The sequence below is a fragment of the Amblyomma mixtum genome, chromosome 2 (assembly GCF_055824585.1).
Source record: "Amblyomma mixtum isolate Tamu chromosome 2, ASM5582458v1, whole genome shotgun sequence".
NCBI lineage: Eukaryota > Metazoa > Arthropoda > Arachnida > Ixodida > Ixodidae > Amblyomma > Amblyomma mixtum.
The window spans coordinates 271,551,211-271,568,004 of record NC_143013.1 but is presented as its reverse complement, the minus strand read 5'-3'; the positions used below and the strand labels follow the sequence as shown (position 1 = coordinate 271,568,004).

At 50.5% G+C, this 16,794-nt stretch overlaps 1 protein-coding gene and 1 long non-coding RNA gene across 2 annotated transcripts in view; one reads left to right on the top strand and one right to left on the bottom strand.

Moving 5' to 3' along the window:
* LOC149364008 (matrix metalloproteinase-2-like) overlaps positions 1–16,794 on the top strand; it is a 228,862-nt gene that overhangs the window by 49,896 nt on the left and 162,172 nt on the right. The gene's annotated exons all lie outside the window — the stretch shown is intronic.
* LOC149364009 (uncharacterized) overlaps positions 1–16,794 on the bottom strand; it is a 152,164-nt gene that overhangs the window by 5,053 nt on the left and 130,317 nt on the right. The window contains exon 3 of the long non-coding RNA XR_016289138.1: positions 4,840–5,327. This is a non-coding gene — a long non-coding RNA (uncharacterized LOC149364009). The remainder of the gene's footprint in view (positions 1–4,839; positions 5,328–16,794) is intronic.

Sequence of the window (16,794 nt, the reverse complement as noted above, 5' to 3'; positions counted from 1 at the left end):
AAGTAATAAAGATTGCACCGCTCGCGCGCAAATGCCCAGGCTTTGTCCGAAAATAAGGGCGCGCAAGCGGCCATTGTGCACGACTGCGGTATCATAGTTGGTAGAGGTGGTACTAAAAATCACAATACAGCAAGATTGAATATGCTATGTGTTGCGTCTTATTTCGTTTTCTTTATAAGATCTTTCATTAGCAACCGAGTGATGTCCCATAAGGGGGGAAACTATTTCAAGTGCTCATAATAAGCACCCAGGTTAAAAGAAACAGCCCTATAAAGAAGACAAAGCGGTAGGAGATGCTCGAGTTATTAATAGACGTGGCGTTACGTGGCAGCTCATTTGAAAGTGCAATTTCCGGTGGTTCTGAAGTGCAGTAGGGTGTCTCGACGCACACGCCGTGGGAGGAGTGTGCGTCGGGAACAGAGCAGGGAGAACAGAGCTAGGGAGAACAGAGCTAGGAGAGAGGAAAATACGCCGTCTGCTGCAGGTTTTTTTTTTTTTCGCCTGTTCAGCCTTAAATATCTTAGCAGATAGATTTCAACTCCGCAATTATCAGTTTTGATACAGTTACTAAAAATAGTTCGTATTTCTGCAATTTTTATCTCGATAGACATTTTATTTCCCCCTGATACTGTAGAGGTATGCGCTTGCGTCAGCTTTTAGTACAGCGATATTTTTTTTTTTTTGTCCCGTATTTCGTTGCACAGAACCACTTTGGTCACATCGCTTGCAGAGGTCTTAATAGGCCTCATGTCTCAGAATCTGGCACTCTGTTCTAAAACTCGGAGGTTAGTTGATTGTCACGCCACATGGAGTGTAGTCAAATGACTTGCTTGGGGCTATTTCAACCACTGAAAAAGAAGCCTGATGGCCAACTGGAGCGCACTTTGGCGACGCAACGATCCGCTAACCTCCACAAGCTGGCCCCTTGAACTTATCTGAGGTTTGCTTCCGAGTTTCGTAACTAGTGCGATTTAAGAACTCCTGAGATTTCGCTGTCCCCGTGGCAACATAATTAACCTGCCTTGCTTCCGACGGCGGCTCTCGAAAACTGCGCAAATCCTCTGAAACGTAATGCATGCGTGTTTCGTAAGCTAATGAGCATAGTCGCCCTTTCTCAACTTCCTCGCTCTGACCAGGCGCTGCGTGGAAGAGCTTTCCCTTGCGGCTAGTGTGTCGCCATCGCTGGGGCATCATCATCATTATCGTCAGCCTGACTACGCCCACTGCAGGACAAAGGCATCTCCCATGTCTCTCCAATTAACCCTGTCCTTTGCCAGCTGCGGCCACCGTATCCCCGCAAACTTCGTATTCTCATCCGCCCACCTAACTTTCTGCCACCCCCCTGCTACGCTTGCCTTCTCTTGGAATCCACTCCGTTACCCTCAAGGACCAGCGGTTACCTTGCCTTCGCATTACATGCCCTGCCCGAGCCCCTTTCTTCCTCTTGATTTCGACTAGGATGTCACTAAACCGCGTTTGTTCCCTCACCCACTCCGCCCTCTTCCGATCTCTTAACGTTACACCTATCATTTTTCTTTCCATAGCTCGCTGCCTTGTCCTTAAGTTAAGCTGAACCCTTTTCGTTAGCCTCCACACGCAGATCATACGTGGTCTTCGCTTCCACACACGCGGTGTTTCACAGGGCCGAGCTGCATGACTGGAGACTCGCGAGCATCTCGTGCGTACATCAACGGCAGGATTCCTGGCTAAGGGCGAAATATGTGCAAGAGCTGAGTCAGAAGTCATTGACTGTTGCGAAACTTCGACGCGAATGATATAGTATCTGCGGAGTGGATTCCAGCAGTGGATTCCGGGCCCCGCCAAGCTGTCAGAAGCAGCTTTTTGTGCGAAAATCTGCTGGAATGCTTCTGGCAAAGAGATGAATTGAAAAAAAAAAAAAAGAGGTACGCAGTGAGGAAGACCGTATGGCGCGTGCGATATGCAGACTAAGAAGGAATCAGCCCGCATAAGTGTCACGCTTGAGTTGAGATCACGCGTTCATCATCGTCATTATACCCTGTTTCTCCTGGCCGTTTCGCTATAGGATTCCTCAAGCGGAGGCGCCTTGTCAAGACAGAGTTATCAACGGCTGTTGGCGCGGTCCTCGACACTAACCCTTATCTGAGCACTGTCGCTCTCGGCGGAGTTGAAGGGGTCGTGTGCGAGGCTGCGAGCATACGAGAAACAAATTGTTCTTAGCAGGCGCGCTCTGTCGGTGCGTGTGACCATTGCACCCTATATCTCGCTGGGGGCTGACTCCGCTGGCTGTATCAAAATTAATGCGAGAAGCCACGGGAGAGGAGGCGCGAAGCGATGCCCTCTCCATGTCCCGACGCCTGCCCGGGGAGAGCGGGGATTCATCCATGACCTTTGGTGTATGCGCACCCGCGGCCGCTTTGTCGCCGCCGCTTGGGGTGCGACCACAGTCACGGCGAAAGTCAAGGCCACTGCTGCTGCTGCTGCTGCCGAGTGGTGCGGGCCGGGAGACATCGACCCGTCTGGCTCGGCGAGCTCGCATGCACGCCCGTCGGTCCCGAGGAACGGCGCCGGGACACGCTATAGTCATGGGGCCGGAGATCACGCGTCCACTCCCCCTCCCCCCACTGTCGACACCACCGTCGCAAGACCACGCGACAGACAGTCGACCTCCATTTGCGGTGTCGAGTGGGATGATTGCTCGGCGTTGTCTCTCTTTCTTCACCGCTGAACCACGCTCGCTGATCGGCCGTTTGCGCTGATGTTCGCTTGACTTTGTTTCTCTGTTTTGCGGGCTCTCGGGATATGAAAACGTAGTCGTTCTAAAGCACGCTTTCTTTCCCCCTTCAGGGAGTCTTTAAGACTGACTGCCTGCAAATGTTCCGTTGCTCCGTTTTAATTATTTTCGTCTCGCCACGGTCGCTATATGAAGGTTTGCTTTCGCTAGCTCTAGCTGCGCCATTTCACAATAGCAAAAAGGCGAGATAATATGTGCTTACTGCACTCCGTCAAGGAGAATTTGAACTGAAAAGGTGCTTCAAGCCCGGGAAGCAGAGGCATTCCGTTGCGGCCTTCAGCGGCTTAGCGTAACGCTTGACTCCGCGTTTCTTTTTTTGAGGCACTACCATTGGTGAGGAGTTGACATCTCACTGCCATGGGACAGTATGGCCTGAGGCGGCTGATGGTAAAAGGGCTAACTGGATTCCATATATAGAGGGGTCTTCTCCGGCAGTTTACGTATAATCTGGCCGATGACAATACTGACGACGACGTTGACGATTATTACTTGCAAGTTCTAGTTCTAAAACAACACCTGTCATAATCTTTGCGTCTTAGCGCAGGCGCATACGCGTAATCATTGCTTCAAAGGACCACATTCGTTTGCTTCAACCGCTCGCCATCTTCCGTGCATGTTCGGATAAAAGACCAACGTTTTCTAGCTAAAAGAAAAGTGCTACCTTCGGCCGGTTTTCCTTCTAAAATGCACAGAGAGAAAGGCAGGTGCATCAAAGAAGAAAGTACGAACAAACACGTTATTCGTGCATGATTTGTCAAATACAGCGGGCGTTGCCCTTACTGCGCCGGGGTCTTTGCCTGCAGCTTCCTGTTCCAGAGAGGAAAGGGAAGTCTTGAGGGCGAAGAAATAAAGTCTACCGTCGTCCGGGACTCATCCTATGCCGTTCTCAGACCACCCGGCCTACCGAAGCGCCCACCGATAAACGTCCCAGCCTGATCCGTCGACATCGCGGTGTAGTGAAAGTCGCTCATAGCGGCGCACGCTCTGCCGAGCTCGTGGCTCTGAGCTAGCTGATGCGGCTGGAAGGCTGGCGGCGTCGTGGCGTGGCGTGGGCGCTGTAAAACCCGGGCGGACGGCCCGCCCGTCGTCGCCGTGTCTGCGCGTATCGCGGAGTCTCTCTCTCTGGTAGGGCCTGGCATTCGTCGGTCGGCAACTGGGAAGCAGGAGGCTGACGTGCACAAGTACACAAACTTGTGTCAGGGTCAGGGTCGACGCCGTGTTCCTCCTCGTCCTGTTGCCGCGCCTTCTCGCTGGGACGACGTCGACGAGGTTCCTTTTACCTTTTTTGTTATATTCCCCAACGCCCGTGGGCGTGTGTATACGTATGTGTAGCTCTGAGGGCGCGGTATACACATAAGCGGACTAGATATCTGGGGCAGAAATTTCGGTCGCTGGGCTCGGGAAGTCGGGCTCGCATGGAGACAACGCATGTTGATGAAATCGGTTAAGTTGACATTACCCAGGCTGACAGGCCGTCAACCTGGCGAGATAAAGCTTTACTTCCTCGATCACTGAAATTTCGTTCTATACCCCCCCCCCCCCCCCCACTTCCTTTATTATCACTGAACTGCTAAAGCATTTCATAAGTATGGAATAATTCAGTGCGTCTGATGTCATATTTTAGTTGGAAATTTAAGCGAAATCAACATGTACATCTTTTTTGCTGCTACGCGCGCTTACAGTGCGCGGTTACTGTTGACGCTCGTTGATAAGCCTGAGATGTGAAAACCTACTGATGAAGCCTGACCATACTTTAAGGTTTGTGTCATGATTTTTGCACGAGTCGCAAGAAATAAGTTTGGAGGCTATTGTGACAAATGATTCATTGTTTTTAGAGAAGCATAGCCAAATGCAGGGAGCCTGGCGGATGTTGCAGAACCAATCAATCAGTCAGTCAACCGACCAATCAATCAATCAATCAATCAATCAATCAATCAATCAATCAATCAATCAATCGATCAATCAATCAATCAACCAATCAAACAGTCGATCAATGTATGAATGAATGAATCAATCAATCAATCAATCAGTAAGTTGGTCAGTAAGACAATGAATAAATTACTCACGCCCACACCAAGATGCAGCTCTGCATCGCCTTCTGTCCAGTCTGGTTCCCGTCAACAAATTACCTCCTCCACGCAGTGATTTTTAAACGCCGGCTAAATTGTCCGTTCTTTCATTAAATGGCTTCTCTCTGTCTCTCTCTCTCATTGCTGCGCCGTTTAAGACCAGAAAGTGCGCTGCCAGCTTGCCGTAATATGCTACTATCGAAACTTTTTAATCTCTCTTCATCGAAGTGCAAGAAAAAGAAAAACGTTTGGCCTGCGGTACCGCTTCAATCAGCTTCTCTGCGCCCGACATTTATAAACCCGCGCCGTTCCATTAACCTCCTCATCATCGGGGGGTCCCGCAGCAGGTCTCCGTTTGTTTGCGTCCTCTGACCGGGTAGTCGTCGAGCGTGGTCGATGGAGTCCCACGCGCGCTTGACGACCAGTCTATTCAAGCCGAGCGGCAAGCCCACACAGACACGAGCTACACGCGCCGTCAACAGCACCTGCAACGAAAAAGAAACCAGACACAACAAAAAAACAATAAAGAAGGAACAGGCATGCACGGCGAAAGGAGAGGAGAGTGTGGAGCGCAGGATAAATAAGAACGCGGCACGGGCGACTTCCTAACGCGATTAGCTTCGCCCCTCGCACCCGGCGGCGGCCGAGTCCGGAGCTGGGCTCATCTCTTCTTCGTACGGATTCCTCTCCTCGGCTTGGGACGCCAGAGCCGGTCGGTCTTCGGACTGCCCCCCTTTTTTGCCGTCTTTTCCCGAGGAGAAAGCTTGCCTTGATCTCGTTTGCGTTGCTTGATCGCAGCGACTATGGTTGGGTGGGGAGCGGCGTATTTTTCGCGACGGCGAAGTTCTGTCCCTAGCGGTCGTTCTAGTTTATCCCTAGGCGGAGAAGCATTCCCTACACGAGTCGTACCGGACGAAACGCGGGAAGTTCGGATGTCAATCGGAGCATCACTCGGGTTTTCTTGTTCCTCACTTGCCTTTTTTGTTTTTCTTCTCGAACCTGTGTGGGCGGATGGCATGAATGTTGCAACTGGTCGTCCTTTATGGATAGAAATCATTCAGTACGAGCTGCTTCATTGTCGGAAGAAGCTGATGGGCGCCAGCCGTGGAATCACCGTCCTGTTTTGGAATCAAATCAGAGAGATATGCAGAGAATTTCATGAAGTGCGGGTAAAGGTTGAAGGATAATTTCGTGAAGCCCGGAGGAACAGCCTGTTATCCTATCCAAGGTAACAAGAATGAAATTGCTGAGATTAACACGTCACAGCCGTAAATTACGAATACAAACTAGAATCTCTTTTCATGCGCTCTGGAGTTTTTCATTCAACTTGGGCCAACTCCGCTGTAGAGGCGTCACAGACCAAAAAGAGAAGGACACAACATTTACAATTTTTTCCTTCTTCCCAATAACGCATATGCCGGGAAACTTGCCTGAGACTAGCAACACCAAGCTGCCTAGAGCGCGGAGATCTGCTTCATTCACTTTCTCCGCCTGTTTTACGGTGCCAAGAAACGGTAATGGAAAAGTTAAAGTGCCAAGCCTCTTTAGAACTATACAGTACAAGTCAGCTTGAACATTTTGTCCCCAACGTGCAGAATTTAAGCCGGCTCCATGTTTCAACACTGTTTTCGCTGAGCCATAAAGCAGCGAGAGACAGTTTAAGGAACTGAACGTACTCACCTCAGCCCGGAATAACTTTTGAGTGCTTGGTGAAGTACCCGTTTCTCTTTTATGTTGGCTGAAAGTTCTCGCGTCTGCGCATGCACTCTTTGAGTACCCTCGCTGGTTGCACTTTCTACTCCTCCGAGCTTCCGAGACACTGAGAATTACGAAAGACCGGAGTGGCTCCGGTGTGCGGTGACTCAATCGCTCGCACACACACACCGCGGTCTCGTCTCACGCGTCAGCACCCCAACGTGACCGACTCGGGCCGGGGAGAAGGAACGGATGGTGAGAGATGTATAGAGGGCAGGAGTGTTTTCCGGGGTGCTAAGGAGACTTGTCGCGCTAGCGACTCCTCTGAGTACGTGTTGCCCTCGTTCCGGTAGTTCTCTTATCATCTACCGCGCATGACTTACTTTTTTTCTTAGACGACAATTGCGAACGGTCACGAGGAACAACGTAATGCACGTCGGCGCTCTCTTCCTGGAGGCTTCGTTCGTGGGAAGGAGACCATGATGAAGCGCTGGAGCCACGTGACACGCCGCGATTGCTCCATTCTCTTTTCGTTACTTTACCTGGAAGTGAACCGAACCCAGACTCCAAAAGTCATTTCGAAAGATACCTTCGGGAAGTTCACCCTGAAAAAATACACTCGTAACCTCACTTCCAAGAGAAGGCAAGCGTTGCAGGGGGCGGCAGAAAGTTAGGTGGGTCGATGAGATTACGAAGTCTGCGGGGATACGGTGGCCGCAGCTGGCAAAGGACAGAGTTAATTGGAGAGACATGGGAGAGGCCTTTGCCCTGCAGTGGGCATACTCAGGCTGATGATGATGATGATGAACCTCACTTATGTTGCTAAATTATTAGGAAGAAAAATTGCTCTCACAGCAACTGCTCACGCTGTGGCCGCAGCGTGAGCAGAACCCTGCGCGCCAAACTTTTTCATGTTTCAATCCTCGTAAATAAATATTAACCATAGCGTTTCAGATGCCTAACGTTTGTAGAACCAGTGCTAATGCATTTCATGTATGAACTAAGATTTCGCATACTTTCATTATTGTCGCACGACTTGCAATATAGGCAGACAGTTGGGACATAGTTTGTCTCGCTGAGCACTGGAATTATTTCCTTGGTTCAAGCTGGTTTGTGTCATCACAAGGGGTCGTCGACGTAGTATGCGTGCGATTATTTCGTCACCAATGGTCAAAGTGTCAGCCTGAGCTATATTCTCTCGTTTATCAACGCGAACTTCACAGCTTATAAGTTTCGTAAGTTTAAACCGGGCGTTTCACCTAAGATGTTCTGCAATTTTTAAAAATGGGCTTCTTGAGTTAGAAGGGCGCTTTTTTTTTTTTTTACAGCGTAGCATTGTCAGCGGTGTAGCGCATCAAAATACAGCTAAGACATGCTAACTAATAGGCTGGTTAACTAATATTGAACAATTAACTTTTTAACTATTGCTGTTAGTTCTAGAACGCAGTTGCCCTCAGCGCTGTGGCCCAACAAATTCTGGCTATTTCGACGAGCTACGTGCACTGGAGAGGTTGCTTTGCCTGCAAGCTTCTCGAAAGCGTATGCATTTTGACGCAATATAGGCAAAAATTGGTTGGGCCACAGCGCCGAGGGTAACTGCGTTTTGTAAATTCTAAAAACTGATATGGATATTACTTACGGTGGGCTCTCAATAAGTGAGGGTACTGAAAGTAATAGTCAAAAAGTTAAATATCCAAAAATAGTTGGTCATCGTACTAGTCAGCCTGTCTTCGCAGTATTCTGATGAGCTATACTGCTGAAAACGCTATGCCGAAAAGAGCTTCCTCTTCTAACTAAAAAAAAAAAAAAAACTTTTTTTTTTTTTTTTTTTTAATGGCAGAACATCTTAGGTGAAACGCCCTATCTACAAGGAGCTCTACGAATGATCCCTCGAGACGAGCAAAAGCGACAGGCCTTGCTTACCTCGAATGAGGAGCCTGTCGGTTGTAATGTCTCAACTGTCTGCGAAGGCGCCGGTGCGTCTCATTGATGACAAGTATACCGTGGAGCGCATAAAGGCGGATAGCAACCGTGGCCTGGAAACAAGCACTCGTCGACGAGGGTTGCAGTTGGATTCCCTCTTGATCTCGTAGAGGGAAATTTAGTTAATGATGATTGTTGTAGGATGCTTGACGTCTTGCAGATTCGTTTTGCTCAATCACATTGCAAGAGGACACTTCTGGAGAGGTTAACTTTTTATAACAATTAAAAGCACAAAGGAGGATACAAGCAAGGAGAAAACATATTTACACTTGACTGGCTCGCAGTTCTAGGTGACGAAACCAGCCCTCGGTCCTGCCGAAGCAGCTGGTTTTAAAACCAATGTCCCCGCCCTCGGTGGGAGAATAACCAATCAAGTACTATACAAACATCCACCCAATAACTTATTGGGGAAAGGAAAATACCACCAATCAGCAGTTGGGGAAAGAATAACACAACCAATGAATGAATGGGGAAAGGAGGTAACTCATCGCGACACTGTACACATATGCACACTTTCCACCATCACGATTTCGGATAATTATGCTTTCCCGCTGCGAGCTTCGCGAACACTCGCTTTCCCAACGTCCGGTTGCCGCCAAGTTCGAGGAACGCCATTTCAACTCATCTGTTTCTCGTCGGCGCTCCTCATGCCTGCAGCTAGCGTGACAATATGTCAAAGCATGCCGCTGCAGACATGGTACAAAGAGCCACGCACTGTGGCGCGGGTCAGCCTCGCCGTACACACGTGCACACAGGATGCCGCCTAACGACTGAGTCCATGAGGGGAGTTTGACGTCTCCTGTAATCCCCCGCCATTCGGCGCCTCCTCTTCTCCCGCCGGGTTGACTGACCCCTTCCTGTGTGGTTGTGCGGAGGGCCCAAGAAAAAGGGACTTACTGGGCATTCCCATAAAGCGACCGGATGCAGCAAACAACATACGGCACCGCGAACTTCACTCCTCCCAACCAAGAATGTCACACAGACACTTGTTGTCAGTGGGACATTAAAGTTCAGCCACGGTGTCCAACAACAAAAGTACATACACACGCACACACGCGTACGTCGGCTGTCCGGTCAGTCCACCAACACGCACACATGCTCCGGCTGTCCGGTCTGTACACCAGCACGCACACATGCGCGCACACAGCGGATATTTCAACCCGCACACACAAGGCTGGAGACCAATCTGCACATTCCAGAATTCACCATGTCAGATCGGTGCCCCAAACTGGCAGAAATAAATTCTAGCCACCTACATCTCGAAACAGCACTTGTTTCTTTTGAGCCTTGCCCAGAAGACTGGACCCAACTTCCGAATTATCCGGGAAAACACCGGTTCTAAAGGCTGCCGCCGCCGTCGGATCAATAGAGCACACCTGCTGCTCGCGGGCCACGAAGATTGCTACTGCCCTCGCGTCTGCATTCTCCACTTCTTTGAATTTTACAGTATGCTCAGGCCTCCCATCGGCTACTTCATATGCAGTTTTGCATTGAGATTCACGTAGCGCTAGCTCTTCGTACAGGTGCCCACCGATGTACGCTTCAAAGAAAATCGTGCCTTCCAGTTTTCTTTTTTCACAATTGCCTTCACCAGCTTGCTTGCGCACTTCTGGCAATGAAACACACTGTCTCTCCTCCACGCTGATACCCACAGGGACAGATGCATTATCCCAATCCTGCAGTTCCTTATCAGCTTCGAAAGCCATTGCAGTGACCAAACGCGCATCCCTTCCTTCCTCGGCATCAAATGCAGGCTCATCTTTCCTGGTTAGCCTATGATCACCTGCAATAACATTGGCAGCTTCCGGATCTGCCTCAAGCTCCACTGGAGCCTCAGGTTTGTCTTGAACAGACTCATGCGCAGTTTTGAAATCGTCTTCAAAACATGCTCTCTCATTTGGTACATATAGCTGCTCCCTGTCTGGCTGCTCTCGCAGCAAGTGTGTCTCAGGTGTTTCCAACTTCCCTACACCTTCAGCTATAGCGTCTGCTGTCACTGCGCAAAGTGTCCGCTCCGGCTGGCTTACCAATTCATCTTTGACAGCCAGCTTACCTTCGCCTTTCGTTACAGCTGCCCAAGAGTTTGCGCCAACCTGTTCTGGCTCAATGCTGAACTCCTGTTCACAAACAAAACACTCGTGTGCCTCCTGGGTCTCCTCTGTCTCAGCTTGCTCTGACAAGCAGCGCTTCAAAGGCGCGACTAACGCCCCTATGCCCTCAGCCATCTCTCCTGGCACGGCACACACGGTTGGGCCCTGCTGCCTAACCGCTGCAGCTTTCACACCTATAGCCACTGGCACACAGGTCATTCTCGATACGGGAACATGCTGTTCTCGCTTCGATTTCGGACAGTCAATCATTAGAGGCCCAAATTCCATGCAGTGAAAACATTGAACTGCAGCGAATAACATCTCGCTACCAGCTTTCGTTCCCTGTCCGACTTTCAACTGCATCTGTGCGAGCTTTATCTTTTCTCGCTCAATTATGAGTTTCAAATTCTCAATTTCAAGCAGCTTTTCTGCCTCCTCAATCTCCAAACATCGCATCTTGCCCTCCCAATTATACCGTACGGCAGCCATCTCCCTTTTCCGTGCTATCATTTATAGCACGAAAACACTACACCGACATGGTGAATTCGGAGGAAACAGAAAGGTCTCCTACCTCGCAGGTTGCTTTCCTCTGCCACGGTAATCTCGTCGCCCTGAGTGACGACAGCGGGTTCCTTGATGCGGATGAGTTGAGTTGAGCCCTGGCTCTCACAGCAGCTCGCTGACTTGTCCTGCCTCGTTTGACTTGCTGGTCGCCTGGTTCTTCTTTGAACCTCAACGCGGACGCCTGATTCCTTCCGCAGCTCACGGACTTGGCACCTCCACGACACGTCGGTCGCCTGGCTCCTTCAGCTCCTCGCTGACTTGAGCCTCCTACGTCCCGTTGATAATGACCAGAAGTCTCCGAAGCTTTCAGCGTCGCTCTGACGCTGACTCACGTTCCTCCTTTAGGACGTACCGCTCTGCAGCTTGTCCACCGACTTGATCCTCCGCCCCTCCGTCAGATACCTCGAGCAGGAAGACGTAGCAAATCCTGCCGACTGCGCCAGTTGGATTCCCTCTTGATCTCGTAGAGGGAAATTTAGTTAATGATGATTGTTGTAGGATGCTTGACGTCTTGCAGATTCGTTTTGCTCAATCACATTGCAAGAGGACACTTCTGGAGAGGTTAACTTTTTATAACAATTAAAAGCACAAAGGAGGATACAAGCAAGGAGAAAACATATTTACACTTGACTGGCTCGCAGTTCTAGGTGACGAAACCAGCCCTCGGTCCTGCCGAAGCAGCTGGTTTTAAAACCAATGTCCCCGCCCTCGGTGGGAGAATAACCAATCAAGTACTATACAAACATCCACCCAATAACTTATTGGGGAAAGGAAAATACCACCAATCAGCAGTTGGGGAAAGAATAACACAACCAATGAATGAATGGGGAAAGGAGGTAACTCATCGCGACACTGTACACATATGCACACTTTCCACCATCACGATTTCGGATAATTATGCTTTCCCGCTGCGAGCTTCGCGAACACTCGCTTTCCCAACGTCCGGTTGCCGCCAAGTTCGAGGAACGCCATTTCAACTCATCTGTTTCTCGTCGGCGCTCCTCATGCCTGCAGCTAGCGTGACAATATGTCAAAGCATGCCGCTGCAGACATGGTACAAAGAGCCACGCACTGTGGCGCGGGTCAGCCTCGCCGTACACACGTGCACACAGGATGCCGCCTAACGACTGAGTCCATGAGGGGAGTTTGACGTCTCCTGTAATCCCCCGCCATTCGGCGCCTCCTCTTCTCCCGCCGGGTTGACTGACCCCTTCCTGTGTGGTTGTGCGGAGGGCCCAAGAAAAAGGGACTTACTGGGCATTCCCATAAAGCGACCGGATGCAGCAAACAACATACGGCACCGCGAACTTCACTGTTGCCGTAGAGCGTGGCCGTAAACGGAGCTCAAGTTCGCATCGTTTCGAGTGTCCGGATGAGGCAGAAGATATACAAGGCTACCCGAGAACGGCGACCTCGCCCAGGTGCAACGGCGTGGGCATAACACAAGCAACGCTGGCTTCGCGCCGGGGTCGGTTTACCGAAACCCGCCGTTTGGAGAAACGTACACATCGTCGAGAAGCAAGCCTACAGGAGGACGAGCGGACACGCCGAGAACACGATCTTCCAAGTTCGCAGCGTGAGAAACAGCGGTTGCCTGCGGAAGGCTGGTGGTGTGTGTGCTCACGTGCTGTGGCTTACGTGCAGGAATTCGAGGGCGGGCCTTTATGGTGCCGTGTGAAAAGAATGGCAATTTGTGCCCTTCGATTGGTGCGTGCCCAAGGACAACAAATTCCCTGCCTAGGGACCTAGGGACATTACAAGGTTTAAAACCCGGTGTTTCCGCCTCGTAGGAGGCAGAATTCTCTGAAATCTCCATCTGTAAAGATGTAAATAAATTCTAATTCGCCTACGAGAGCTCCTCGCCTCCGTGGTTCCTCGACGCCTCGCTGGTCTTCGCTACCCTCGACTCGGGCCCAACGTCCGGCGTCGCGACAACTGGTGGCAGCGTGGTGGGATCGAGCCTGGCTGACCGACGGAGGACAGCACGCAGAGATCGCAGAGACTGGCAGTTGCAGAGTGGTGAGTGCCGGCATTGCTTTTGGTTGCCAGGCTGATAAGATAGAGGTGTAATCTTCTCCCTGGTGAGGCCAGCCGCAGAAGCGTGAATTAAAGTACTTCTGGGTGGAGGCCACGGCATTGTCGCACTGCTGTCAGTCATGGATTTGAAGCGGCTACTCAAGACTCAGCTCGTGAGTCTGAGTGAGGAGCTAGGCATTAAGGTCGGTCCGGAGATGACAAAGTCTGATATCATCGTGGCAATAGAAAGTTTGGATGCCGAGAGCGGGCAAGTAGAAGAAGCATGGAAAGAGATGCAGAGATGCCAAGCGGCAGAACAAAAGCAGTTAGAGCTGGAAGTAGAGAAACTTCGCCTAGAAGTTGATCTCAGAAAGACGAGCAGTGTTCAAGGCGTAGAGGCAGTGGCCCGGCCAGATCTATATGATCTATCGAAACTGCTGCAGCCCTTCAAGACTGGGCAAGACATAGGCCTCTATCTCGTTAATTTCGAGAGAGCTTGCGAAAAAGCGCAGTTTAGTCGCAGCTCTTGGCCGCGACGGTTGTTGAGCTTGCTACCTTGCGAAGCAGCGGATGTGATCGCTAGACTCTCTGCTGAGGACTCGGACAATTATGACAAAGTGAAAGAAAGCCTTCTTAAGCGATTTCGCTTATCGCCAGAGGCATTCAGGCATAGGTTTCGGAGCCTAACAAAGAAGCAGGGCGCTAGCTACGCAGAGTTTGCCTATGAGTTGAAGGCAAACCTAGTGGAATGGATGAAAGGCGCCAAAGCTAATGATGAGTTTAGTAAGGCTCTAGAAATTATCGCCATCGAGCAGTTTCTTTCGAAAGTTCCAGAGTCGATGAAACTTTGGATTCAAGACAGGGCGACTGTCAGCTCGGTGCAGGCAGCGGCCGAACTGGCGGACGAGTATGTCTCCCGCCGAGGGGTACGAGAGGAGTTTTACTCCGCCAGGCCGGCTGACAGGGGGAAGAGCTGGACAGAGCGCCAGTGGCGAGCGGCACCAAAGCCGAAGCTTGAGACACCAGAGGCTACGATAAAGCCTACTAAATCTGAGAACACGCAAAGTGAGCGAGAGAAAAAGGGAGATGATGACCGCTCAAAGAAAAAACTTTTTGAGGCGCGCAGGCCGCTCACATGCTATAACTGTCATGAAACAGGGCACATCGCTGCAGGATGTCGCAAACCAAAAGTAACGTTTGCTTACGCTTGCGATTCAGCCTCAAATGAGGAGCTGCTGAGCCCATACTTGTTTAATCTTACTGTGAATGGAAAGACATGTCGGGTGCTCAGAGACAGTGGAGCGACAATTGACCTTGTACATCCGGACTACGTTGAACAAACGCAATACAACGGCAAATGCGCCTGGATAAAACCTATACTGGAAGAATCGAGCGTTTGCCTTCCAGTAGCAGACGTGGTCATAAGCGGGCCGTTCGGTGAGGTTCATACTGAGGCGGCAGTTTCAGACAAGCTACCCCCACAGTACCCGTACTTGTTTTCTAACCGAACTGACCGACTTCTGAAAGGTGAAGGAATAACCTTGACAGAAGGAACTGTTCAGGCTCTGACAAGAGCTAAAGCGCGTGCTCTCGCTGCTAGGTTGGAGACGACGGTGCCTAACTCGGATGAGGATGCGACAGAAACCCATGACACTAGTGCACAGCCTCCAACATTGCAGATGGGCGGCCACAAAAAGAGCGAAGGTGAGAACTCCGACACACAGAATGAAACTGAAGAGCAACCGTCCGCACTACCTTCGGATGAATCTGTGATGGAGACGGAAGGAGACAAACCAAACCGGCCAGGGCAATCAGAAAGCGCGGTACTGGATTGTGAGGGATTGTTTGTGCTTCCATCGTCAGATTCACTAGACCGAATTCTTGGAAGGGTGACCAGAGACACTCTTATTAAGGAGCAGGCAGAAGATCCGACGCTCAAAGATATGAGGGAAACGGCTAAGGAAGGAATAGCTCGTAAGAATGTGCGCTTCCTAGTGAAAGATGGAATATTGTATCGACACTACAGCTGCGCCAAAGGCCGTATGTTCGACCAGCTGGTGGTGCCGGCCAAGTATCGGGCCGACATTTTGTCCCTTTGTCACGGAGCAGGTTGGTCGGGACATTTAGGGGTCCGTAAGACGAAAAACCGTTTGCTGTCTGAATTTTATTGGCCCGGCTGCTTCAAGGACGTCGAAAACTATGTCAGGGCATGCGACACTTGCCAGCGAGTGGGGAAACCGCACGATAAGACGAAGGCTCCACTCAAACTCGTACCCCTGATTTCGGAGCCATTTCATCGGTTGGTGATAGATATCGTGGGACCGCTCCCAGTGACAAAATCAGGGCATCGATACTTGCTGACTGCTGTTTGTCCAGCCACAAAGTTTCCAGAGGCCATCCCCATTAAAGAACAGAGTTCTGTGGAAGTAGTCAACGCACTACTGTCCATATTCTCAAGAATAGGATTTCCTCAAGAGATTCAGTGCGATCAGGGTACGATGTTCACGAGTGTCCTCACATCCGGTTTTCTGGAGAGGTGCGGGGTCAAACTAATTCATAGCTCTGTTTATCACCCGCAGTCAAACAGTGTTGAACGGTGCCACTCAGTAATGAAGCGCATACTGAGGGCACTTATCTTTGAAAAGAAACGCCAGTGGGACGCATGTGTCCCCGCTATGCTATTTGCTTTGCGGACTGTCACTCATGAGGCGACTGGATTCAGTCCAGCAGAGCTAGTGTACGGGCGGACCTTACGTTCACCGTTACGCCTACTAAGGGAATCTTGGGAGGAAAAAGGCACAGACCCTACGGTGGTCGAATATATATTGGACTTGCTAGGTAGGCTTCACCGATGCCGAGAAATCGCAGAAGCAAACATGAAAGAGGCGCAGACTAGGGCGAAAAGTTATTACGACCGAAATGCGAAACTTCGTTCGTATCAAGAAGGAGACAGAGTCCTTGTTCTGCGACCCTCGCGAATGAATAAGCTCGAGGTTCAATGGGAAGGACCGTTCAGAGTTGTGAAAAAGCTTTCCGATACGAACTACGCTATCGAACGGAAAGGAAGGCGCCGAGAGATCATGATTTATCATCACAACCTCATGAAACGATATGTCGCAGATGTAGAGACAGTCAACATGGCTCTTAACGTCAGTGAGGAACTAAACACAGAGATTCCTCAGCTGAAAGGCTCTAAACAAAGCATTGGGGCTGATGAGGTTATGAGAGTAGCAGCGCCTGCTGAGAGCCTGACCGAGGCGCAGTGGGCTGACTTGCACGGTTTAATCTCCGAGTACGACGGTCTCTTCTCCGAGAGACCAGGGCGGACAGCGCTTGTTGCTCACGATATCGAGCTTACGTCTGATGTACCGATCAAGTTACGGCCTTACAGAATGGCTCCCCGTCAGCAGGAAATACTGAAGGAGGAGGTAGAACGCATGCTCGAGCTAGGAGTTATTGAACCGTGCGAGAGTGCCTACGCGTCTCCTATGATACTTGTGGAAGTTCCGGGCAAAGACCCTCGACCTTGCGTAGATTATCGGAAGTTAAATGCAATAACCAAAGATCAGATCTACCCTATTCCGAACGTAGAAGAGCGCGTAGA